Source organism: Castanea sativa, chromosome 5, assembly GCF_040712315.1.
Source record: "Castanea sativa cultivar Marrone di Chiusa Pesio chromosome 5, ASM4071231v1".
Lineage (NCBI taxonomy): Eukaryota > Viridiplantae > Streptophyta > Magnoliopsida > Fagales > Fagaceae > Castanea > Castanea sativa.
The window spans coordinates 11,184,822-11,209,428 of NC_134017.1; the positions used below are offsets into that span (position 1 = coordinate 11,184,822).

The 24,607-nt window shown below is 32.1% G+C and overlaps 2 pseudogenes; both read left to right on the forward strand.

Moving 5' to 3' along the window:
• Positions 1-24,607, forward strand: part of LOC142634720 (uncharacterized) — a 78,672-nt pseudogene that overhangs the window by 50,396 nt on the left and 3,669 nt on the right.
• LOC142636999 (cuscuta receptor 1-like) lies at positions 6,049-20,217 on the forward strand (annotated as a pseudogene).

Genomic DNA, 24,607 nt, shown 5'->3' on the forward strand with positions numbered 1-24,607 from the left:
CAACCAGTTGGTCCCATCATACTACAAACGGAGGGAGGTGAGAGAGACAGCTAGATAGCAGCATTTCATCAATAAAAGCAGACCATTTTAATGGCACTAACAGTTACAGAAATGGACAGGCAACAAATGGCAAAACACCATCACTTTCATTGGAATTTCTTTTCCGATATGTTGGCTGTTGGCACCCATTATCAGAGAAAGAGCTGGTTTCTTTTCCAGTGAATTGGCAATGAAACTAATTTTCAAAGTGGTCCATTAGCTAAAATTGATATTAAAAAAAAATCAATAAAACTCGTTCATGAGAATTTTTTGATTTTAGGCCGCCAGCATAAACAGACTCACGCCCAATTTTATAACATATTTACACGTCAATTTGTGATGATTACAGTAATTGCTGAAAACAAAAGCACACCCGAGTGCAAAATAACGCTTAAGTATGTTGTGAATTTAAATATATAATTAGGTGTTCCTAACATTATTATTATCATTATTTTAAGAAAACTAGCATTATTCTTTTAAAATGTTGATATATTATTTGATGGTTGAATAAGAAATCTGTTAATATAGCACTCACCTTTAAAAGTTGATTGGTGTCTTAATTAATAATAAAAAGTTATCATCGTGAGGCAAGCATTAAATAGGTTGAAACTTTCTAAAAAAAAAAAAAAAAAAAAAAAACCTAACCTGTCTGCATGTTTTTCAAGTCTTAATCGTGTTACTCCTGTAAGATTTGTGAGATTTTGTACCTTCTAACTCTATCAAGCACCTACCAGAGATCGAATCCATATTGTTAGTACTAGCGTAGTAAAGTTGTAGCCAAGCCTTCAGCTATCAAGTGTACTAAAGATCAAGGCATGAGCAAGTGGTTCATGTGAGAACAAATCCAGATCAAAGAAATTTGTGGAGTTTAGAGCCTAGTTTTGTGCTTGTGTTAGATTTACTACGAATTGGTATTCTTGAGCTGTAAATCTCGTTGGTATATTGGATTGTTCACTTGGGATAGTTGCCCCATGGTTTTTTACCTGTGAAACAAGTTGTTTTAGATTTGATTTCACAGGTAAATCCCAGATCTTGTGTTATTTACTTTTCCGTTGTGTTTGACACATGTGTTGAATGTTTAACCTAAATCTGAATAATTAACCTAAAGTAACTACGCGGACTATAAATTAGGTTAAACATATTGTGTTTTCTAGGGGCTAAATCCTTACAGCTTCCTAATCCTTCCTTACTTCATAGTGATGATAGTCATGGCACATTGCTATCAACACAGCCACTTGCTAGAGGAGAAAATTATCCAACTTGGACAAATAAATTTATGTTTGTAAATAGATCCATTCTTATTCCAAATTGTCTTCTCCATAGTTCAATTATTGGACCACAGTTCAATTCATGATAAACATTCTCCACATATTAAAAAAATATATTTAACAAAAAGAAAATGTGCCATCGTCATCAAAATTAATGGATTTGTATCGTATCGATTGGTAAGGTCCAAAGGATTCCATGTCAATCACCATAGCGCAAGTATGATTATATTCCTTGCACCATTTCAAATATTCACCCTAATTTGTCTTGTATTGTTCATTTCCACGCGGTTTAACAATTCTTGATGGTAAACACAAATTAGATTCTTTGAAATTTCAGCTCTTGTACTTCTTTTCTTCTTTCTCTCTTCCTTATCAATCATGTCTCCTTTTATATTTTCTTTGTCGTACCATCCAACCATATGAACTTTTCTTTTTTATTTATTTATGTTTTTTACAAAATTATTCGTTAGTGTGCTATATCTTGGTATGACCTTTTTAATCTCCTTCATTCCCCCATCATTTAAGATATGTAAATTAATGCGAAGAGGTTTATATCTCAACTGACTCCTTTTATTATTTCTAGTGGAGAAATCTAAGTTCCCAACCCCCTTTCTTCTAATTATTGAATTATTTATAAAACAAAAATAAGGAAATAAATATATGTATGATTGAATTTTTTTTTTTTTTTATAGAAACAATGTATGATTGATTAAGGCTGTAATTGGTGAATACATTATCTACTAACATATTAGGCTATAAATTAGTTTACATTTATTATGGCTCTTAAAGAAATAATTCTAAAATAATATACATGTATTAATCGTTATTAAAATATTTAATTTTCTTAAGTGGAAACAACTTTTGCTTATGGTATTCACAATTTTGCTTATCATTAATAAATGCCTACAAAATTTTATTACATTAACATTAAAAAGCTATCGAGTTACAAAGGCCGCCACAAATCGGCTGGGTTTGACTTGGTTAGACTAGATTTTGTGTACAAATGGTCCATTTAAACACCCTATTTTAGATCTAAGTGTTAGTTCGCTAGATTTCCAATCTGGTAAAGCTGAGACCGGTCCAAGTTTAATAATCTTTTGCTATACCACTGCCAATACTGCCTTGGTGCGATAGTTACTCCGCGAAGTATAAGTTAAGTGCTTGTGGTGTGTAGAGGGAGAAGGGGCAAAGGCAGGGGTTCGAGTCTCAGGAGGAAATTTAAGCGCGCGTATATACTTAGATTAGGTTAGAATAGAAATTTTATCTTGTATAAAAAAAAAAAAATCTTTTGCTATGGTATTTATAATTGCAATATCTCCTCTATCATTTATTCTTTTGCAAATTCTTTCACTTTGTGCAGAAGTGTGTAATGTGCTCTATTGAATCTTTTAAATTACTCAAATCACAATCTCTCGTCTGTACTAGGTGTTGGTCATAACTTTCCATGCCTTGTCGTGTCTTTTTCTTTAGTAATCAATAACATCCACTGATGATTCTTCTATATATAATGCCTACTAAAAGTTCTCCATTACATGTATTTTATTGAGTCAAGAGTTAGAAATATTCTGCCATATAAGATTATTCCGCTGCACAATTACCCATATAATTTATTTAACTGATGCAAATGCTTTTCCGTTGGATATGTTTTAGGCTATAATGTTACTTAATTTCGTAAACTTGTCTAATTTTTTGGTAGGTTGATTATGTCTAAAGTTAAAAAGAGAAGGAGAAGGCTAACTAAAACTTTTGATGGTCATGAAACGACAGATGATGAGTTATCTGGTAATTAGGATGTAAATGAAAACATAATTCCAAACGACAAGTATTTACTTAATTCGGAGAGTTTGAGACAGCCTATGTTTAGGATGTGTTTTTTTTTCTTTTTAGTCATAGTGGGTCTCAACTCTCAAGTCTCAATCGCTTTGATTATGAATGCTCAGGGTGTTTATAGATATGTTAAAGGAAAGCGAGAGATTTGAGTATTAAACGCAGCATGCGTTGGATGATGAAAACATGTTATTAAAGCAAACGGTGTCGTCGAATGCTTCAAATTTACAGGCGTGCACATGTACATTAAGAACGAGTGTTGCGTGGCTTAAGTGACTCACGAGAAGATCACATGAGGCTTATAGAAGTTTTGTTAGTATAATTGGTCAAATGTAAAATTAATTAGAGTCTTGTAACAATAGTTAGCTACGGTTTAGGGGGAGTTAGTGATATTTTCTATTTTCTTTTAGTCTTGGATTAGTGTATAAATAGAAGAGCTTAATCAATAATCATTAGGGGTGGCAATTCGTGTTCGCGTGTCGGGTTCGTTATGAGTATTCGACTACATAGGTCAATACTAACCCGACATGTTTATTAAACGGGTCAAGATTCCTCGGCCTAACCTGACCCATTTATTGACAGGTCAGTCGTGTCAACCTATTTATCAGATTTTTTATCAAAAATAAAAAATAAAAATTAATGAAAAAACAAACAAATAAATATTTTTAATATAAAATTTAAAATTAACGAGTAATTTGCATCACAAATAATCATTCAAAATTAAAGCATATCCCAATATCTGAAATAATCAATCACAATATGTCAAAGAATATAAATCACAACAACTAATAAGTTCATATACCTAGAGTTTGAAGGGTATATTGGTAAAATATCATTTAATTAAACGGGTCGGACGGGTCAAGCGGGTCCTATGTGTTTCGACACTGGCTTGACCCATTTATTAAACGGGTTAGCCATGTCAACCCGAATATGACACGAACCCGTTAAGCCTCGACCCATAACCTCGCTAATTTCGTGTCGTGTCGTGTCGGGTTCGCGGGTCGTGTCAAATTTTGCCACCCCTAATAATCATAATGTAATTTTTCTCTTTTTCAATAATATAGATCTCTAACTCTATTTAAGAGCGAGTGACTCTTCACATGATATAGCTCTAATTTTTCTCATCAATGACTTCGAAGCATTAATACTATTGCACTTTTGACAAGTAAGCTCTCATCGATGGCGGAGGATGCTTCTAATCCTTCCTTCACGGTGGTGATAGTCCTAACACATTGCTAGTAACACAACCAATTATTGAAGGGGAATATTATCCAACTTTTACAAGAATCTATGATCATGGTATTGCTAACCAAAAATAAAATAAATTTTGTAACAAGATCCACTCCTATCCAAATTTGTCTTCTCCATAGTTCAAATTCATGGACCACCACGATTCAATTCATATAATATACATCCTTCACATACTAAAATCAATATTTATCCCAAAAAAAAAACTACATGAAACATGCCATAATAGTCAAAATTAATGGATTTGTACCATACCGATATGTGAGGTCGAATGAGTTCGTATAAGTCACCAAACTAGTATGATTATGTCCACTACAACATTTCAAATATGGCCAAAATGAGCATTTGCTCCTTTCGTCCAAAACATAAACAAGTAGCAAAATACCACATTGTTTTAAACTCGATTTTCTAAAAATCGAGTTTCAATAAATAAAAAAACTCAATTTTAAGAAAATCAAGTTATGGGCAAAAAACTTTTTTTATTTTTATTTGTAAATTACATGGAACTCAAATTCCATATAACATTTTACAAGTAACTTGATTTTTTCATTAAATCGAAGTTTTTAAATTGGCTTCGATTGTTTAAAAATCGAGTTTGAAAATAAAGGTGCATTTTACTAGATAGTTGAGAACATGAGCATTTTGTCTCTATACTTGTTTTGAAGTAGAAAGGAGAAAATGTCCATTTTGACTTTTCAAATATCCACCCTAATTATCTTGTGGTAGTCATTTTCACGTGTTTTGATAATTCTAGATGGCAAACACAAATTGAGTTCATAGAAATTTCGCCTCTTTTACTTCTTTTCTACTTTCTTATCAATCACGATTCCCTTTGTATTTTTTTTGTCTCACCGTCCACTCATATGAACTTTACTTTTTTGTTTGTTAATTTATATTCTTTGTAAGATGATTCATTGGTGTGCACATGTATCGTTGTATGATCGTTTCAATTTCCTTCATTCTCCCAACATTTATAATATTTAAAATGATGCCAAGAGTTTTATATCTAAATAGACACATTTTATTATGTTTAGTGAAGATACCTAAGTTTCAAATATCTCTTCTCTTAATTATCAAATTATTTCTAATAACTTTTGCTCATTATTAATAAAAGAAAAAATCCCAGCGACAAAACCATTTAATTACCTCTAAATAAAATGACCATAAAATTTAATCATGTTAACATTAAAAAAATTAATTACTTATTATCAATAAGGAACTAAGGATTACAAAGCTCAAAAGAAGTGCCAATCGCCCACAATGTCAAGCTGCTTTCATCACTATGTTCAAGAAGAATACATTAATTATCATTTTCCCAATAAATAAAGCTAATAAAAATGAAAAGTATAACATAAATTTTTTCACAAAATTTGTGAACCCATTCAAAACAGAAAATAATAAAATAGAAAGTGCAATTAGTGCTTTATGACTAAATAAAAGTAGAGCCCACATGTCAAGTTGAAAGATACCAATAAGATTCGGTAGAACCCAATTACACCACGTAGCCCATGAGATTCTTTTGCCCAAAGACTTAACCAGAAGTTTACCATATTATATGGATTTAAATTAGAAAGCCTTCTAACTTTCTCTATATAAAGGCTCGTGGACCTATAACTTTCTTGTCTTGGGTACTAACACACAAGTTGGTTTACCTAGAAAATTAAAAGTAGGAGTTTCACAAAATTTCTCTATGGGGTGGCCTTTAGTTAAATCTTTGCTGTGGTCTTTACTACTCTTTGTTCAAATTCATGAGCACAGAGCTTGTATTGAGGAAGAAAGGATGGGTCTCCTAGAATTGAAAGCCTTTCTAAAATCCCACACTAATTATACCAAGCCCCTTCTTCCGACATGGGTTTATGAGACAAAGGGTGGGTGTTGTAGTTGGGAGTGGGTCAACTGTAGCACCAACACTGGTCACGTGATCAATCTCACGCTCTCCTATATAAACCCCTATATAGAGAAAAAGCAAGGCTATGTGAGGGGGACTTGGTTTCTTCAGCAGTGTCCTTGTTGCAGCCTTTCAAGGAGCTAAAGAATTCTTGATTTATCTGACAACGGAATTGCTGGTTGGTTAGGGAAATGAAGGTAATGTGAGCTCTTACATCTACTATCATACACCCCACTCCTAACACACACACACCACAAAAGAGACTTTATGTTTTTTTTGTTTTTTTTTAAGAATGGTAAGTATTTTTAACATACACTGGGAGATGAGGGAAATTTTTTTAAAGAACTTTATGCTTAATAGGAAAGGCTTTGGGAACATGGTAAGATTTGATTAAATATCCCTTAATCAAATTAAAAATATAATAGGTTTGTCATCGGCTCTCAATTTGATTAATTAATTTTATTTTAGAGGAATAGTCATTTTAATCATTAGATTAGATATAAGTTCTCTATTCTAAACCTTTTTTTTTTTTGGAGGAAGTTTCATTTACTTGTGTATGTGCGCAGTTCGGTCGGCTCGGTTTTTTTTCAAATTTGCTACCGAACCGATAGGGATCGGTTTTGTAATAATTAAAACCGATGCATATCGATTAGGGTCGTTTTTCAACCTATAGTGGTGCGGTTTGATCAGCTCGGTTTAATCGGTTTTGGTTGGTTTGAAACATTACGAATCTGTTTTTGTTTTTGTTTTTTTAATAAAATAAATTTATTCATCCTATAAAAAAAATCTATTCAACAGCAACTTTATAAATAAAAAATAAAAAATAAAAAATCTGTTCCCCCAAACATAAACAGTAATGATCCAAAACCTGTGCAAAAAATGGGCCGGATCCAATTACAAAAAAGAGGCCCAAATAGCGAAGCAAAAACAATAAATCTATTCTAATGCGAACAACAAGAAGGAATGCAAAGGAAAACAAATAAATCTATTAAAATACGATTTCATGCTTTCCCAAACAAAAAAACAAATGAAAAGGAAAAGCAAAGCTGAAATGCAAAAACACAAATACAAAGAGCTATCCGAGTATCCAACATGAAGACAAACACCTATCCGGTATCCAACAGGGACCTATACGAAGACAAATACCTATCCAACACGAAGACAAATAGGAAACACCTATCCAACCCGAGAGGCTTACTTGTTGTTTTGCGATGGCTTGGTGAGCGACGGCGGAAACTCGGGCGAGGCGGAGGTGTTGCCGCGTCGGGCGACGAGCGAGAGGCTGCATCAAGCAAGAGGCGAGAGCAAGAGAGAGAGAGAAACGATTCTGATTTTTGAGAGAAAAGAGTGAATTTATACCCTAAGAATCTAAAACCTAGACTAAAACACGGCGTTTTGCTTTTTTTTCTTTTTTATAACACCCATACGCGTCGTCGTTTTACTAAAAAAAATTTAAAATCGGAGACACGGGATCGGTTCGGTTCGGCTCGGCGGTTTGGATTTCTCAATCCAGTGACTACACCGCACCGGCATCGGAACGCCGGGCTTCGCCCTCCGAACGCCGGCCTCGGCTCGGTCGGTCGGCGGTGTCGGGACGGTGTCCAGTCGACGCCGGTCGGTTGGGTCGGCTCCGTGCGTTTTGCTCACCCCTAGTATTGAATAGTTATTGAATAATTGCTTTAGTATTTTATTGCTTTTACTTGTGTGTTATGATCAACAAACCAATTCAAGAACACGAAATGACGACAATAAATGCCAATCATTAATAAATTGTATTTTATATGGCTCATTACTTGTTTTTTCTTACAAATAAATGTTCGTAAAATTAGATTGTAAATTGTTACTTATTTTAATACTGTCCTTTTCTTATGCTTTCTCACTAATTGCTACCATTACGGTATTTGCATCAATTAATGCAAAATAGAAAAATGTATCAATTTCAGACATTTACCTCTCAAAATCATCCTCATTAGTCATGTTAAAAATTTGTAAATTTACAAAATCACTACAATAATTGTGTAAATTTACACAAATACTATTCACTTTACATATACTTTTTTTTTTTCGTATCTCGAGACCGATAGAAGATAATAGGTGGTAGTTATAGTATGTGAAAGTTTTTTTTAAAAAAAAATTGATATTTTAATGGCAATGAAGTGTAAAATAAATAATACGATGTGAAATTTTTTGAAAAGTGAGTATATAAAATAGAAAAAATTAGGTTTTTATACTAGACGAAATTTTTTGTACATGAATATTTTTTCCGATACTTTATCTTTTCTTTAGCATCTACTTCCGAGCATTATAATAACGGTGGACTTTGACATAGACTTGGTCTTGCTCTTGGCTTCATAAATAAGAAAAGGCAAATACAACTGCCAACGGTTCATATCTATATGATAAAAGTGCATACCAATGGCTTACAATCATAAAACTTCACACCTATCCAAAAACATATATATCAATTTTAGAAACATATATGATTCTTGATATATAAATATATATTGAGAATGACTTTCATTTTGTTGATAAATTTTAACAATGGATTTTTTTTTTTTTTTTTTTTTTTTTTTTTAAGAATACCATTGTTTTTAAAATATGTGCAAGAAAAAACAATTAAATAAAAGAGAAAACGACTTTGACAAGGAAATTTTAATATCCTTAGGTGCCCCTCCAGTTCTTAAATCTCTGGATCTAAGCTTCAATTATATGTGGCCTCTTTCTAGCAAAGGTACGTGTATATCTGAATTTCCTTCGCAAGAATACCATGAAAATTTTTACACAAACTAATATCTTATAACCAATATTTACCTTTATCAAAATTTACTCTCTTCATGTTAAAAGGCACAAAATGCTTCAGTGCAATAACTAATCCTTTTGATATATACAAATGATAGTAGTAGTATGCCTTCAATATTCAATGAGCATTTTAACAGAAATTTTTGTCCGCATTCCAATATAAAAAGTGTTTAGTTCTACTAGGTCTTTCTTCTGTACTATTGGTTTCAAGCTTATATATGAAGTTTTGAATATCTCTTCACCGGTGATGTAGAACTGGTTTATCTAAGCAACTTGGAGGTCCTCATCTTGCAAGATTGTGGCCTTAGTGGAAGCCTACCATTCAAGGGTAATCATTACAACACCTATTTGCCTATTATTGTTTTCGAGGTTTATTTACTATGTTTGAAGCAAGAAAAGCCCAGTAATGTAGCTGGTGTTAATGCTAAATCTATTGCATTAACACCAGATACCTTCTTATCCTAAACCCATTGCATTCCTTTTGTTTTTGACCATGTAAATTGAGTGCTCTTGTCATCTTTTCATATAGATAATTTAGAACATGATTGTATGTAACATTCATATGAGGTGTTTTTATGAAGTTCTAGAGATCATACTTTCACCAAAATTATCATTTAATATTTATTGTGATTGCTTTCTTCCATCTGTATTGCTTTGGTTCGATATTGGGTGCGGCGCACAAGAGGATAACTAATTGCTAAGGCTATTTGTCAGCAATTTAATAAGATCAACTCAAATAATAAATCAAAATTCATTAATTGAAAATTTTATCTAAATGCCAAAACTGCAAAATCCATTAACTTACTACTAAGACCATTTTCATATGTATTGCTTTGTGTCGAATATTTTAAATAAAGATTTTGACAAATTAGCCTTGAAATTCAAAAATAGATCCAAAGCTTTTAATGGAAGATTTGTTGGATATGAATTAGCGAGAATGATTCCAAATGCAGTGGTTTTGGGGTTAAATATAATATCAAAGTCAAAACTCCTACTTTTCTTTTACCTTTATAATCAATTAATTCATCATCCACAAACACAATAACTACAACAATCCTAAATCTAAAACCTATCATCTTTTTTTCCATACAAAAAAAATTTGGATGCTAACAGTCATCTGTGAGAGAGAAATGGAGGGAGAGACTGAGGGAGAGGAGGGAGCCTGGAGAGGGACTGAGAGAGAGAGAGAGAGAGAGCCATGGCTCTGTTGCACAATCTGAGTTGGGCTCTGATGGTGGTGGTGCGAAGGAGACGATGCTATCATCGTTTGTGAAGTCAGCCATCACCCAAACAACCCCCAAATCACCTAAAACCACCACCCCCATCAAGCCTCGCAACCCACCTCCCCAACCCAATTGATCCGATTCCACACCCAGCCCCATACCAAAAACCCAGTATCAAACCTGATCCACAATCACCTAACAAGCGACAGCCTAGATCGCCACTGTCATGACCAAGCCCCTCGCATTCGTGAGCAACGACGATCCTCTCTCTCTCTCTCTCTTCTCTGCGGATGACGATTTTTTTCCCTCTTTTTATTTTTTTAATCTTTGTTTTAATTAGTTTTCTGCTCTTTTCTTCTTTTGTTGGGTGAGACGCGTATGCAAATAAAAGGTACTCTCTTGTTGTGTGAGCGTAGCTTACCAATGAAAGAAGAGGGCGTTTGCCCGTGATTTTTATTTTGAATCTTCTCTTTGAGTTTTTTACGCGGTATTTACTTTTTTTATATATCCTCTGTGATTGTTGAAGGAAATGGATTGTGGATTCTAGTTTTGGCGGATACGAGACTGATTTTGTGGGAAAATTTTCCCGTACGGTTCATTTCTTTTTGTTGATACGATTTCAAAATGGAATCGTCCGATTTGTGCGTTTTTTTTTTTAAGCCAGATTTATTTATTTTTTTCATATGTAGTGGAAACATCTTGATTGAATTTTTGCTATTGATTTTGTTTTTTGGGATGAGTTTATTAGTATGAAAAAAATTCTTCACATTTGAAAATAATTAATTTAGAAAATTTTTAGTTTAAAAAAAAAAATTTCTTATGTAGTTTTTTTGGAGTTTTTGAAATTAAAGTAATGAAAAAAAAAAAAAAAAAAAACCCAAAGTTAAAAGGACTAATTTGGATGGAGATAGATGGAAATCCTAAGTTGAACAATTTTAGTATTTAGAGGACTGAATTGATCGAAAAAGAAGAAGATAAATTACTTAAATTAATTTTCATAAAACATAGAAAATGAATTTTGCATTTTAACCTATTTCTTTATATGGTTGCATTAGTTTATTATTCTTCCTTTTAGTATTGATTATTTGAATAGTTGCTAGATATTTATATGTAGTGTTTTATTGCTCTTACTTGTTTGTTAAAGATCAAATAAATCCAGTTCAAGAATATGAAAAAAATATAATTGAATAATTCTCAATTGTTAAAAAAAAAATTAATAATTTTTTTAATTTGATTAAGTTTATTTTATATAGGATAATTTTTTATATTATTAATAATTGTTTTTAATAAATAAAATTACAGTTTAATTTTTAATTAATTTAATATTGTCCCGCTTAACCTAAAATTACGGCCATCACTACAATTGCTACTTTTATTTCCATCTTTAGAGCATCTCTAGCAGGCTCTTTAATTATAAGTTAATTGAATAATAAGAAGAAAAAAATGGTCTAAACGTATGTGGTGGACTTTTTAATGATAAGTATGGTAAGTTTTGCTTAAGGATTTTTTTTTTTTTGGAGAAAGTGCTTTAAGGAAATTAATTATAAGACAATGAATAATAAGAATAAAAATCACTTAAGATATATTACCATTGAAAAAGTATGACTATTGGAAAATTTGAAAATGTTATTATTAGCAATTTAAAAATATAGCCATTAAAAATTTGAAAAATATAACCGTTGGAAATGGAATAGAGGAAAAAGATGAAACATAAAAGAAAGATAAAAGAAATATTAAAGAATAATGGTATGAATAATATATTTATATAAATAAAAGTTTTTGTTTTTGTGTTTCGTAATAAATGCTAAGTATTACCTCAAATTGTAAAATTTTTTGTACTTTAGATTTTTAAAATATATATATAATTTTTCTTCGCCTATACTAAAATACGAAAATCTTAATTTGATTACAATCCAAATTTTTCATCTAATCTATCTAATCCTTATTTTTTGTGCGTAGTGTGTTATAATCCAAATTCTTCATCTAATCTTATCCAATCCTTATTTTTAACGTATATTGTATTATAAAAAAAATTTCTTATTTTTAATAATAGCTATTATAAAGAAAACATTTATATATATAAAAAAGCCAATGGTTGAGGATATAAGCACATAGGAGGAATTGATAATATATTTGTTATCTATTTTTTTTTCAAATATATTTTGTTTAATTATTTTTTTGATAAATATCAAATTTTTTTTGGATTAAAAAAAATTCTTACCAACGTTAATAACTTGTTTTTTACGGCATAACAGAAAAAAATTTAACATCATAACAATGATTTTATAATATCAAAATAAATTTTTTTTTCTTTTGCTTTCACTTAACTTTTCACAAATCAAATTTTTATTATTTTAAATAGAAAAAACTACTTATCAACTTTTTACAATTTACCGTGTTGTTCTTTGTTTGTTGGATAATATAGAAATGATTATGGATAATAAGTTTGTTATATCACATCATTTTATATTTTCATATCACTATAAATAATATCTTGAATGCTTCAACATTAATTATTTTTATACATTTATTGCTTGCTTTTTTCTCAAAATTCTACTCTTCGCTTCAAAAATAAATTCTCAATTTTGTTTGCCATATTATTCATTTTTTTTTTTTTTGGAGTTTCCTTGAGGTTGCCTCATAATTGATCAAAAAATATTTTTAGATGATGTTGAGTTTTTCCTCAAAAAAAAAAATTTTGAAGTCATATTACACATTTTGTCTTGATAGGGTGAACCTTTGGCTCTCCTACCTCACTTTCAAAAACAAAAATTCAATTCTTATGTATGTTTATTCATTTTTATTTTTTAGTGTTTAATAATTTGGGTTGTTCATAATTCTTAACTATTGAGGTTACCATTTAAATATGCTTTCAATTATTGTTTTTTAATTATCAACGGCTATTTTTCATTTAAATATGACTTCGAATTTTTTAATTATGCAAAATTTCTTTATATTTTTTAGGTATGCTTCCTTTATATTAGTTGCATCGTTATCTACTATATTCCATTCAATTAATTTTGACTTATATAAGATTTTTATATAAAAACTTAATTTTATACAATATGCATTCATATATATAATTAAAGTAAAAATGTATTTGAAAAAGTAGGTAAGTATTACTTTATTTTTATTATCTATTTAATTTTAATTAAAATAAAAATTATTGTATTTTCATTAATTACACTTTTTTATTAGAATTAATTTACACATTATTAGTGATTAAGTCATGTATCGCACGAGCATAATACTAAGTATATTTGACAAAATAAAAATAACATACTAATGGAAAAGATATTCGGTGTACTGTAGGATAAAGCAAGGTGTTGTAGTTGGGAGGTTTGAACGTAGCACCAACACTGGTCACGTGATCAATCATGCTCTCCAGTGAGGCACAGTGGCAAGACTATGTGAGGGGACTTGGTTCTTCAACTTGTCCTTGTTGCAGCCTTTCTTAAGGAGCTAAGAATTTTGATTTATCTTACAACGGAATTGCTGGTTGGTTAGGAAATGAAGGTACATGAGCTCTTGCACCTACTATCATACTCCCCACTCCTAAAACACACATCACAAAAGAACTTTATGCTTAATAGGAAAGGCTTGGGGAACATGAGTATCTGACATTTAAGAGTCCCTAATCAAATTAAAAAATATAATAGGTTGTCATCTGTTTCAATTTGATTAATTAAATTTATTTTTATGCATGTTCCAAGCACCTGCTAACTGAGCAAAGCATTTGATAACAGACAAGACATATGCTCAACTCGCCTATACTAAAAAACGATCGTCTCTTGCCTCACGATAAATAACATTATCGTAACATCACATAGTCAAATCCTCTTTAAAAAAATTATTTTAGAGGAATAGTCATTTTAATTATTAGATTAGATATGCTCTCTATTCTAAACTTTTTTTTTTTGAGTCTCAATACTCTTGTTCAAAAGTAAATATTTAGACTATGTAACTTTACATATGTCAAATATGTATAAAGGTAATTTATTTAGAAGCATTTAAGTAGCCTCATTATGCATGCGTCAAATTTTTATACGACACAAATTGTTGTTTTCCTCTATATAAAAATATAGGTTTATATCACTCTAAAAGATAACACATGTTATCGTCACACGACTACATGAGTACATAAAATGGTTCCGTCTCTGGGCTTCTTAATTTCATCTTCTTCTTCAACGTTGTTGGGGAAATCCAACAAAAAGGTGCAACAGTCCTTGCAAATTCTCTTATTATTTTATATTTGATTTCATCTCTTCCTCTCAATTCTTTTCTATCTCCATCAAACCTAGTTTGCGCCAAGCATTGCTTAGAAATGAAGCATCTTAAATAAACAGTGTTGTAGCGCCAAAAATGTGAGAGGTTTGTTTAGATGAGCTCTACTCTCATGTGGTCCAGGACCAGGCATGGCAAAATACGTGACTCACATATACCCGCCATCAACATAGATTACAGAATTTGATGGCATAACTTAACTTGGAGATGTTTGGTCAATTTAAAAACTCAGTGTGTCATTTATGTTCTTTTGGTATTGCTTTCCAATGATGCCATGCGTTGAATGAATGAAATTTCAAACTTGATATGAGTTCTGCTCACTCTCTAGATACAATGATTATGAACCAAAAATTTTTAAACTAAGGAAATCATTTTTCCTGCCAAAAAATTATTTTAGATAAACTGTTGGAGCATGGGAACTGGGTTGCCGTAGCTACTATTCGATAGTTAGAGATACGTATATCATTGAAGGTTTTGGTAGATGATTTTTAACTGATAAATTATCCTTAGGAAGTCTCACCATGTTTGAAATAAGCAAAGCCAAGTAATGTAGTCATGTTAACACTAGATCTTCACTTGTTCGACATGATATAAGACCTAAACTCAAAAACGCTTCAGAGCCCATGCACAGAGGTGAGGACTAGAAGTGCAGTTTTTTTTAAAAAGTTAGAAGGGCCTAACTCTTTTTTTTCTAATTTTTATTGAAACGTCATAGAATTTTTTTTTTTCCTTTTTTTTGGAGTCAAAACATAAAGTAAATATTTTAGTTTGTCTTCCGTTATTTGAATGATAAGTGCTTTCATACCTTATATTGCTTTTACTTGTGTGTTATGACTAATAAACCATCTAAGAACACGAAACACTTACAATAAATTTTTTCAATCATTAATAAAATTTGTATTTATATGGTTCATTACTTGTTTTTCTTAAATAAATTGCCGTAACATCAGAAATTGTTACTTATTTTAACATCGTCCTCCTTTCTTATAAGCTTTCACTAATTGCTACTTCATTACGCATTTGCATCAATCAACGCAAAATAGAAAAATGTATCAATTTTAGACATTTAACTCTCAAAAGTTACTCATTATGGGTTCCAAATTTGTAAATTTACAAATCACTTACAATAATTGCAATTACACAAATACTATTCATTTATATATAGTATTTTTTATTTATTTATTTTTCGTATCTCGATACCGATAGAAGATAATAGTGGTAGTTATAGTATAGAAAAAAAATTAAAAAAAAATTTTAAAAAAAATTGATATTTTAATGTAATGAAGCGTAAAATAATAATTAATGAAATTTTTTAAAAATGAAAGATATAAAATTTAAAAATTAGGTTTTTATATTTAAATATATAAATTTTTTGTACATGAATATTTTTTCCGATACTTTATCTTTTCTTTAACATCTACTACCGAACACCTATAATAACTGTGGACTTTGATGTAGACTTGGTCTTGCTCTTGCCTTTTACAAATAAGAAAGGCAACACAACTGCCAATACCATATCTATATGATAAAAGTGCATACCTATGGCTTACAATCATATGTTCTAAAACTGATCATACCTAAGTCCCAAACGCACTTTTATCATTTTTAGAAACATATTTGATTCTGATATATATATATATATATATATATATATATGATATATATATATTGAGAATGACTTTCCGCATTTTGTTGATAAATTTTAACAGATGGATTTTTTTTTTTTTTTTTTCAGAATCCAATGGTTTTTCAACATATGAGCAAGCTAAACACAATTAAATTTAAGAGAAAACAACTTTGACAAGTGAAATTTTAAGATCCTTAGGTGCCCTTCCGAGTTCTTTAAATCTCTGGATCTAAGTTCCAATAATATGTGGCCTCTTTTTCGCAAAGGTACGTGTATATCTGAATTTCCTTCGCAAGAATACCATGAAAATTTTTACACAAACTGATATCTTATAACCAATATTTACCTTTATCAAAGAATTTACTCTCTTCATGTTAAAAAGGCACAAAATGCTTCAATGCAATAACTAATCCTTTTGATATATACAAATGATAGTAGTAGTATGCCTTCAATATTCAATCGAGCGTTTTAACAGAAATTTTTGTCCATTCCAATATAAAAGTGTTTAGCTTCTACTAGGATCTCTTTCTTCTGTACTATTGGTTTCAAGCTTATATATGAAATTTTGAATATCTCTTCACCGGTGATGTAGAACTGGTTTATCTAAGCAACTTGGAGGTCCTTTATCTATGCAAGCTTGTGGCCTTAATGGAAGCCTACCATTCAAGGGTAAACATTCCAACACCTATTTTTATTGATTTTCCCTCAATTAATCTCCTTAATGGAAGCCATTTTAAATACTTTCTCCTAACATATTGTCATAAATTTTCCTGGTAGATATGGCAAATTTTAGCAATTTGGAGATTTTTAGATTTGAGTAGAAATGAATTCACTGGAAGCATTACTCCATATATCGGAGCGTTATCTTCTCTCAAGGCTATATCATTATCTTCTAATAGCCTCAATGGAACTTTAAACACTCCAGGTAAGAATCTACTACGAAATCAGGCATTTACAGTTTTGATTAGGAGTGTGAGAACAATTAAAAGAGAATGGTTAGTAATTTTATATAGATCCAATCCTTACTTGCTGCAACTTGGGAAGCATAACATTTGACCATCCACTTTTTCTGAATGTAGAAATTATTATATAGATCAAGACCGACTCTACCCTTTGTTAATTCATAATTGAGCCAATTTGCCTCAAGGCAGCCGTATAGAATAAGGTCCAATAATTTTGGCCCTATAGTAGTACAATATTATATTTTGTAACAATTTTAAATAAATTATGTCACCTAATTATTATAATTATTATTATTTTGAAAAGTGACAAAGCTTAGCCACTCTTTTTCTATTTCACATCTAAACTTATCTCCTACCTAAAATCAATTATAACAAAAAAATTAGGAGCATTAGACATAATATCAATAATAAATAAATTTTTAACAAAACTTGAATACGATTCTTTTCCAAAAGAAAAAAATTTGAATACAAAAATTTAATTAGTAATGTTTACATCTAAAAAACAATAGTAACGAATTTGAAGTTAAAACTTATAATATAGAAATTTATATAAATAATATTAAATTGATATCGAAATATAAGAGAATATTTGACTTAAAATTGTCTTCTTAAGCTTCAAATCTTATTGAGGCAATAGCGTAATTTCATATATTAATTAGGTTGTGTTGTTGATTCTTTCGGTGGCACAAGTTTAGGATAGACACCACTAATCTTTTATTGCTTTTGATAGAGTTTTGTGCGCTGAAGAAACTTGAAGAGATAGATCTTGCTCGTAATGGCTTTGAAGGGATGCTTCCTCCCATGCCTAAAAAATTTGACATCTCTTTCGTACTTAGATATATCTGACAACCAGTTCAATGGAAACTTGTCTTCGTCTCCAATAGCCAGCCTAACATCCCTTGAGTACATTGATCTGAGTTATAATCTTTTTGAAGGTTTATTCTCCTTCAGTTTGATTGCTAATCACTCCAAGCTTAAGGTGATTCAACTTTTTAATGACAACAAGAAGCTTGATATCGAAACTGAGAATCACAGGTTGGGACCACTTTGTTTCAATTAAAGGTCCTAGTGCTTGTATAATTGTAATCTCAACGGAGCTTGTTGGCAACTTTCCTAAGTTTCTCTTGGACCAACATGAATTGGAAGTCGTTGATATCTCTCGCCTTAGTAAATTGAATGGAAGCTTCCCCATATGGTTGCTTGAAAACAATACTTTGGACTACAAAGGTTAAATCTTCGAAGTAACTCTTTCTCGGGCGAGTTTCATTTGCCATCAGATCACTACATGAATCTTCGTTGGTTGGATCTCTCAGACAATCACTTTGATGGGAAACTTCAAGAAGATATCGGAAAGAGGATTCCAAAAATAGAATATCTAAATTTATCCCGAAATCAATTTGAAGGTAATCTTCCATCCTCAATAGGTGACATGAGTAATTTGTGGGCTTTGGACTTGTCCTTTAATAATTTTTATGGAGAGGTACCAATGGAATTGGTTGCTAATAGCACCTCCGGTGAAATTTTGAGGTTATCTAATAATAACTTTTGCGGTGAAATTTTCTCGAAGCACTTCAACCTATCCTTGTCAACTTTAGAACTGCAAAACAATAATTTCACGGGCACTCTTCCCAGCTGTACCCTAAATGTCTTGCTGGTCCTAAATATTAGCAACAACCACATGACGAGGTACAATTCCTGCATGGATAGTAAATGGTAATACGTCACCACGGTTGCTGTTATTGACTTGAGTAGCAACTCTTTCGAAGGCCAGATTCCATGTGGACTATCTTCATCTCGTATAATAAACCTTTCTCATAACTTGTTTTCAGGGATTGTTACCTTCTTGCTTGAATCTACAGTATGTTAGGCACTTACTTTTGCAAAGGGAACAAACTCACGGGGTCATTACCAAAAGCTATTCTCAATTCATCATCCCTTGTGACATTGGACATTAGAGATAATCGCTTTATCGGCGGCATCCACGATGAAATTGATGGACTTCCCTACTTAAAAGTGCTTTCGTTAAGTGGCAATCATTTTAGTGGTGTGATTTCAAAGCAGTTGTGTCGGTTAAAGAGGATAGGCATAATGGATCTTTCCAATAACTCTTTTACGGGACAATACCATACTGCTTTCACAACATGACTTTTGGGAAGCTAGCTAGTAGTGAATTTTTCTATGCGGATAGAATTGAATTTTGGGATCGGTGGTTTTCCCTCCCATACAAATCTGTTCTAGATACGACTTTGGGAATTCAAAGGGACGGACATTCTCTTATGTCCTGGACCAAGTTGAGATTGATTTTGTGATGAAATATAGGTCTGACTTGTACAAGGGTCTCATCCTTGATATGGTGTACGCATTGGATTTGTCATTCAACAATCTAACAGGTGAAATCCCTCTAACGCTAGGACAACTATCTTCAATTCATGCAATGAACTTGTCTTACAATCGGTTAACGAGGTTCCTATTCCAAAATCATACTCCAATTTGACTCAATTGGAGAGTTTAGATCTTTCTCATAACAATTAGAGTGGAGAAATTCCTTCGGGATAGGCCGATCTGACGTTTATAGGATCTTTCAACGAGAAACATAACAACTTATCGGAGTAAAATTCCATACATAGGACATCTTACAACATTTGAAAACAGCGACTATGAAGGAAATCCATTTCTTTGTGGTCCACCACCGGAGAAAAGTTGCACCGACATAGATGAATCACCTCCATCACCACAAATACCTTCAAAGGCAAATGATGGAAAATGGTATGAAGTTAATCTTCCAGGTCTTCTCTATAATTTTCTCGGTATCATACGTTATTTTCTTTTTGGGTGTGGCTAGTATTCTTTATATTAATCCTCATTTGGCGGCAACGATGCTTCAACTTGGTCGAGGATCGTATGTACTTGGTGTTATTTTTTTGCTTTAAATACCCTGTTAAAGAGGGTCACAGGGCCGTATGTGTCATTAGATCATTGGATGTACTTAATTCTATACAATACCTGTGTATGGGTATGTTTGGTTATGAATAATTACTATCATGCTCTATAATGAAACAAGGTGCTCACTTGCGGTACTTTTTCATTTGTATTGTAATTCTTGTGACTAGCCAATGCCATTTAATTTGCGGATGCATTTTATAATTTAATTTGAAAATAATTCGTGGAGAGGTTTTTACATTTTATATGGGCCATGTGTAAAATTTATTTTATTATATATAGTATCATTAACAATTAGAAAAATTAGTTACAATTACATTATATTTCATGAGGGCGAGACAATGTAAATTGATAAGAATTATATGATTATTTCATTGAATTAATAATTATTTAATTACCAATAGCCTTGTGGCCTAAGGATTGCCTCCTCCGGTGTGGGTTAAATTCCGGGGTTTGAATCATCCACCTTAAGCTTAGCAAAAAATAATTGTTATATAATTATCGAGTTATGAATAAAAGGTATTCCCAAGTATTTTGTTCCTTGCTAAAGCATTTTGAGACCACAAATGGTTTTTTATGTCTAAGGAGAATTCACACCCTTGGAAGCAAACACCACTTGCAGTACTCATCTAAGCATTTCACCAAATTCTGAATTTTATTCATTTTGGCACTACAAAAAAGCATTTACATCATCAACAAAAAATAATTTCATTACGAGTGGTGCATTGGCGGCAACCTTCACACCTTTTATCGCATTTGAATATGCTTCTCTTGTTGATGAGCCTTGCTAGCACCTCACTCCCAATAATGAATAGATATGGTGACAATAGATCTCCTGCCTCAAACTACTAGATGGATTGAAGCTAACATCGTGGCTTCCATTCAACAATATGGTTTAACTTATCGTAGATATACATTGAAACACTAGGCTTCTTTGGAAATGCGGCTAAACCCAAAGGCACCCAAAATAGCTAGAAGGTAGTTCCATTCCATTTTATCGTATGCCTTTTGGAAATCTAGTTTCAACCCCACACATCCTTTTTTTCTTCTTCTTTGTGCTAAAGTTTGTGAACTATTATCGAATTCTCTGTAATACATCTACCGAGAACAAAGGCTACTTGCACGAAGGGTTTACAAAAAGCTTATTTCTAGTCCCATAGATATCCCTGGACCAAATGATCAAATAAAAGACTCGTTTGTTTATCATTCTAAGTGACGGACCACAATCAATATGCATTATTGTGATGTGGGGGAAAAAAACATAAACATAACCATTACAAAATGTGGGAGAAAAAGTCTCACACGAGAATGTAATTCTTGCGAAATTTTTTAACCGACCGGCTAATGCTCTACCACTTGATATGTAAAATCATATACTAGTAATCTATGGCTTTGTCCACGTCTATGATGAGCAATATGTTGAATAGCCTAAACACATTGTAATCCCATTGTAATCCCTAAACAACATTGTAATCCCATTTACAACAATATGTTGAATAGCCTATATGCATTTCTCGGCTTCCGGATGTGGTACACGTAGCACCAAATCTAAGCTTACAAGTTGTAACCTTTAAACTCCTCCATTTCGATTGTTTCGTTGGCATATGCAGAAGTTTTATTGATAAAGTGCAATGGATTACAAGGTTTTTTTGTGATGCGGAAGTACATTTGCTCTGCACAATGCTAGACAGATTTTTTTTCCGATGCATAAAACGATACAATGACACTAATTTATACTTAGAAGAGTCTTCTAAACTTCTAGAAACAAATAATTGACCCTTAGTAACACTAACAGTTTATCACCCTGGAATACTAATAGCCATCATCTAGAAATTTCTTTATTAAAATTACAAATTAATTTCTAATACCCCTCTTAATTTGTGATCTTTATGTGCTTCTTGAACCACTCAATTTTGTCAAATGTAACTGCTTTGGTGAGAACATCTGCTGGCTGATCATTTGTACTGATCAATTCCAGTTGGATTTCTCGTTCACTAACCAAGTCTCGAATAAAATGGTGCCTAAGCTCAATGTGCTTTGTCCTTGCATAAAAAATAGGAGTCTTAGTCATTGTAATGGCTAACATATTGTCACAGCAAATAACAGTAGGTTCTTCAATAATATAGACGCTTCACATGATAACGAGAAGTTTACCATGAAGTCAAGGATTTCAATGAACTGATGGCATAGTTATGGTATTTGATAATAATGATATCCCAAAGGCTAGAGTAGTATATTATGGTAACTAATGATGGCATAGTTATGATATTTGATTATAATGACATCCCAAATCTGATGACATAGTTATCAAATTAACTATATAAGACATTTAAGATTTTGTAAAAGGCGGATATCCGATAAGACTCTAACGAGATTCAATGGAGGGAGGAATGAATTAAGAATTGAAGAAAAGGAAGACAAGAAAGAGAGAAAAGAATAGAAAGGCAAACAATGTGACTTCTTATCTGAATGCACTTTACAATGTCCTCACTTTCCATCTAAGCACTACACCCCTAACTAACTAACTGCCTGACACCCTGGCCTAACCAACTAACGACCCACAATAGCGGCCCGGCTCGCTGCACTAATTACCGCCTAGCGAGCACACACCCACGCACCCTCGTGCAGGCACACACGCACCCAATTGTAGGCACACACGCACAACCTTGCGCACACACGCACACCCCCTGCACAACACACACCCTTACACAATTACATACATTTGTACATTGTACACCCCAAGCCTATCAACAATACAATACCAAGCCTATCAAAATCTTTATAATAAATTATGGTAATCTTCAAGTAAGCTAGAGAATCTTGAAGATTGGAGAAATATATAAGAGCAAGAGTACGAAGAGAAAAAAGAAGGAGAAGCAAAAATAGACTGTAGTTAGATTAAATAATTAATCGCGGTTAGAGTAATAGAATCTGAATCCTAACAATGCTAAACAAACTACAACGGTCATTAACGACCATAAGAGACTTTTGAACCCAGCCTGAGAAATTCCAACCCAAGAAGTTTAAGTTAGGTCGAAAAAACCCTCAAATCTGATTTAATTTTAGCCATGCACATTCCTACAAAAATTTGGTGTGAAAATAGATCTATAACTTAAAAATATATATATATACTATTTTAAAAAAGCTACTTTCTCTTAGTGTGAAAAACCCTCTATCAAAAATTTATTAGGGTGTTAAAACACTCAAATCAAATGAGCTACCAAAAACTAAATGGACGCCTATTTTGGTTGTTGGGGAGTGCAGTGGTTCTATGCTAGCGGAAACCAAATGGATTTTGTTTGGTTGGTGAGTAGTAAACAAACATTCAATTTTGTCGGTTGCAATCATTCATGGTACTAACTAATTACAACAAACTAAAGGGACTAAATCACAACATCGCCACAAATCTTTTTTTTTTGGGTTCTCTTTTCCCCCCTATTTCAGCAATACCATTGCCATAATTCTCTTTTTTTTTTTTCTTTTTTTCTTTTTTTCTTTTCCCCTATTTCAGCAATACCATTGCCACAATTCTTTTTTTTTTCCTCTATTTCGGCAATACATTGCCACACTTTTTTTTTTCTCTCTTTTCCCTCCTATTTTCGGCAATAGCATTGCCATAATTCTTTTTTTTTTTTTTCTTTCCCTCCTATTTCGACAATACCATTGCCACAATTCTTTTTTTTTTTATAAACTTTTTTCCCTCCATTTTCAGCAATGGGATTGCCACAAAACAAAAAATTTTTTGTTGCTTTTGGGCACTCGTGCACGGGCATTGGGCACTCACTCACTCGGGCAGGGGCTGAATATGTTGGAGGAGTGTTAAGCAATCTTGTATTTCCGACTCCACCATGAAAGCTGAATATGTTGCTGCTTATGAAGCGGCAAAGATAGCTGTTTGGCTCAAAAAATTCATTTCTGATCTTGGTATTGTGAGAATTGAGCAAGTTCCTATTATATTGTTCTGCGACAATAGTGGAGCGGTTGCACAATCCAAAGATTCAAGGAATCACAAGAAAGGAAAGCACATAGAAAGAAAGTACCACATCATTCGAGACATTGTTACTCGTAGAGATGTAGTACTAGCAAAGATATATAATGCAAAGAATCTAGCGGATCCCTTTACCAAAGTCTTGCCTCAAAGGACTTTCAAGTCACATTTGAACGAAATGGGAGTTAAATTAGTGTACAATAGTCTTTAGGGCAAATGAGAGATTATTAGTATGTGTGCCCTTAAATCCTATTATATAATGTTATATATGACATTATGTATCACATTATGTTATGATTAATAAAGTTATTTTATTATTAGCTAAAAATAATGGTAACATGAATATTTGGACATTATCATATAGTCCATGAGATGCATAGTATATGATTTATGTGATTTAGTCACAGAAGATATAAATTACAAATTCTTTGTAAATTCAGAATTTTAGTTCATAATCGGTGATGAAATTGGGTATTTCATCTGCGAGGACTATAACATATCAACTAAGATGATT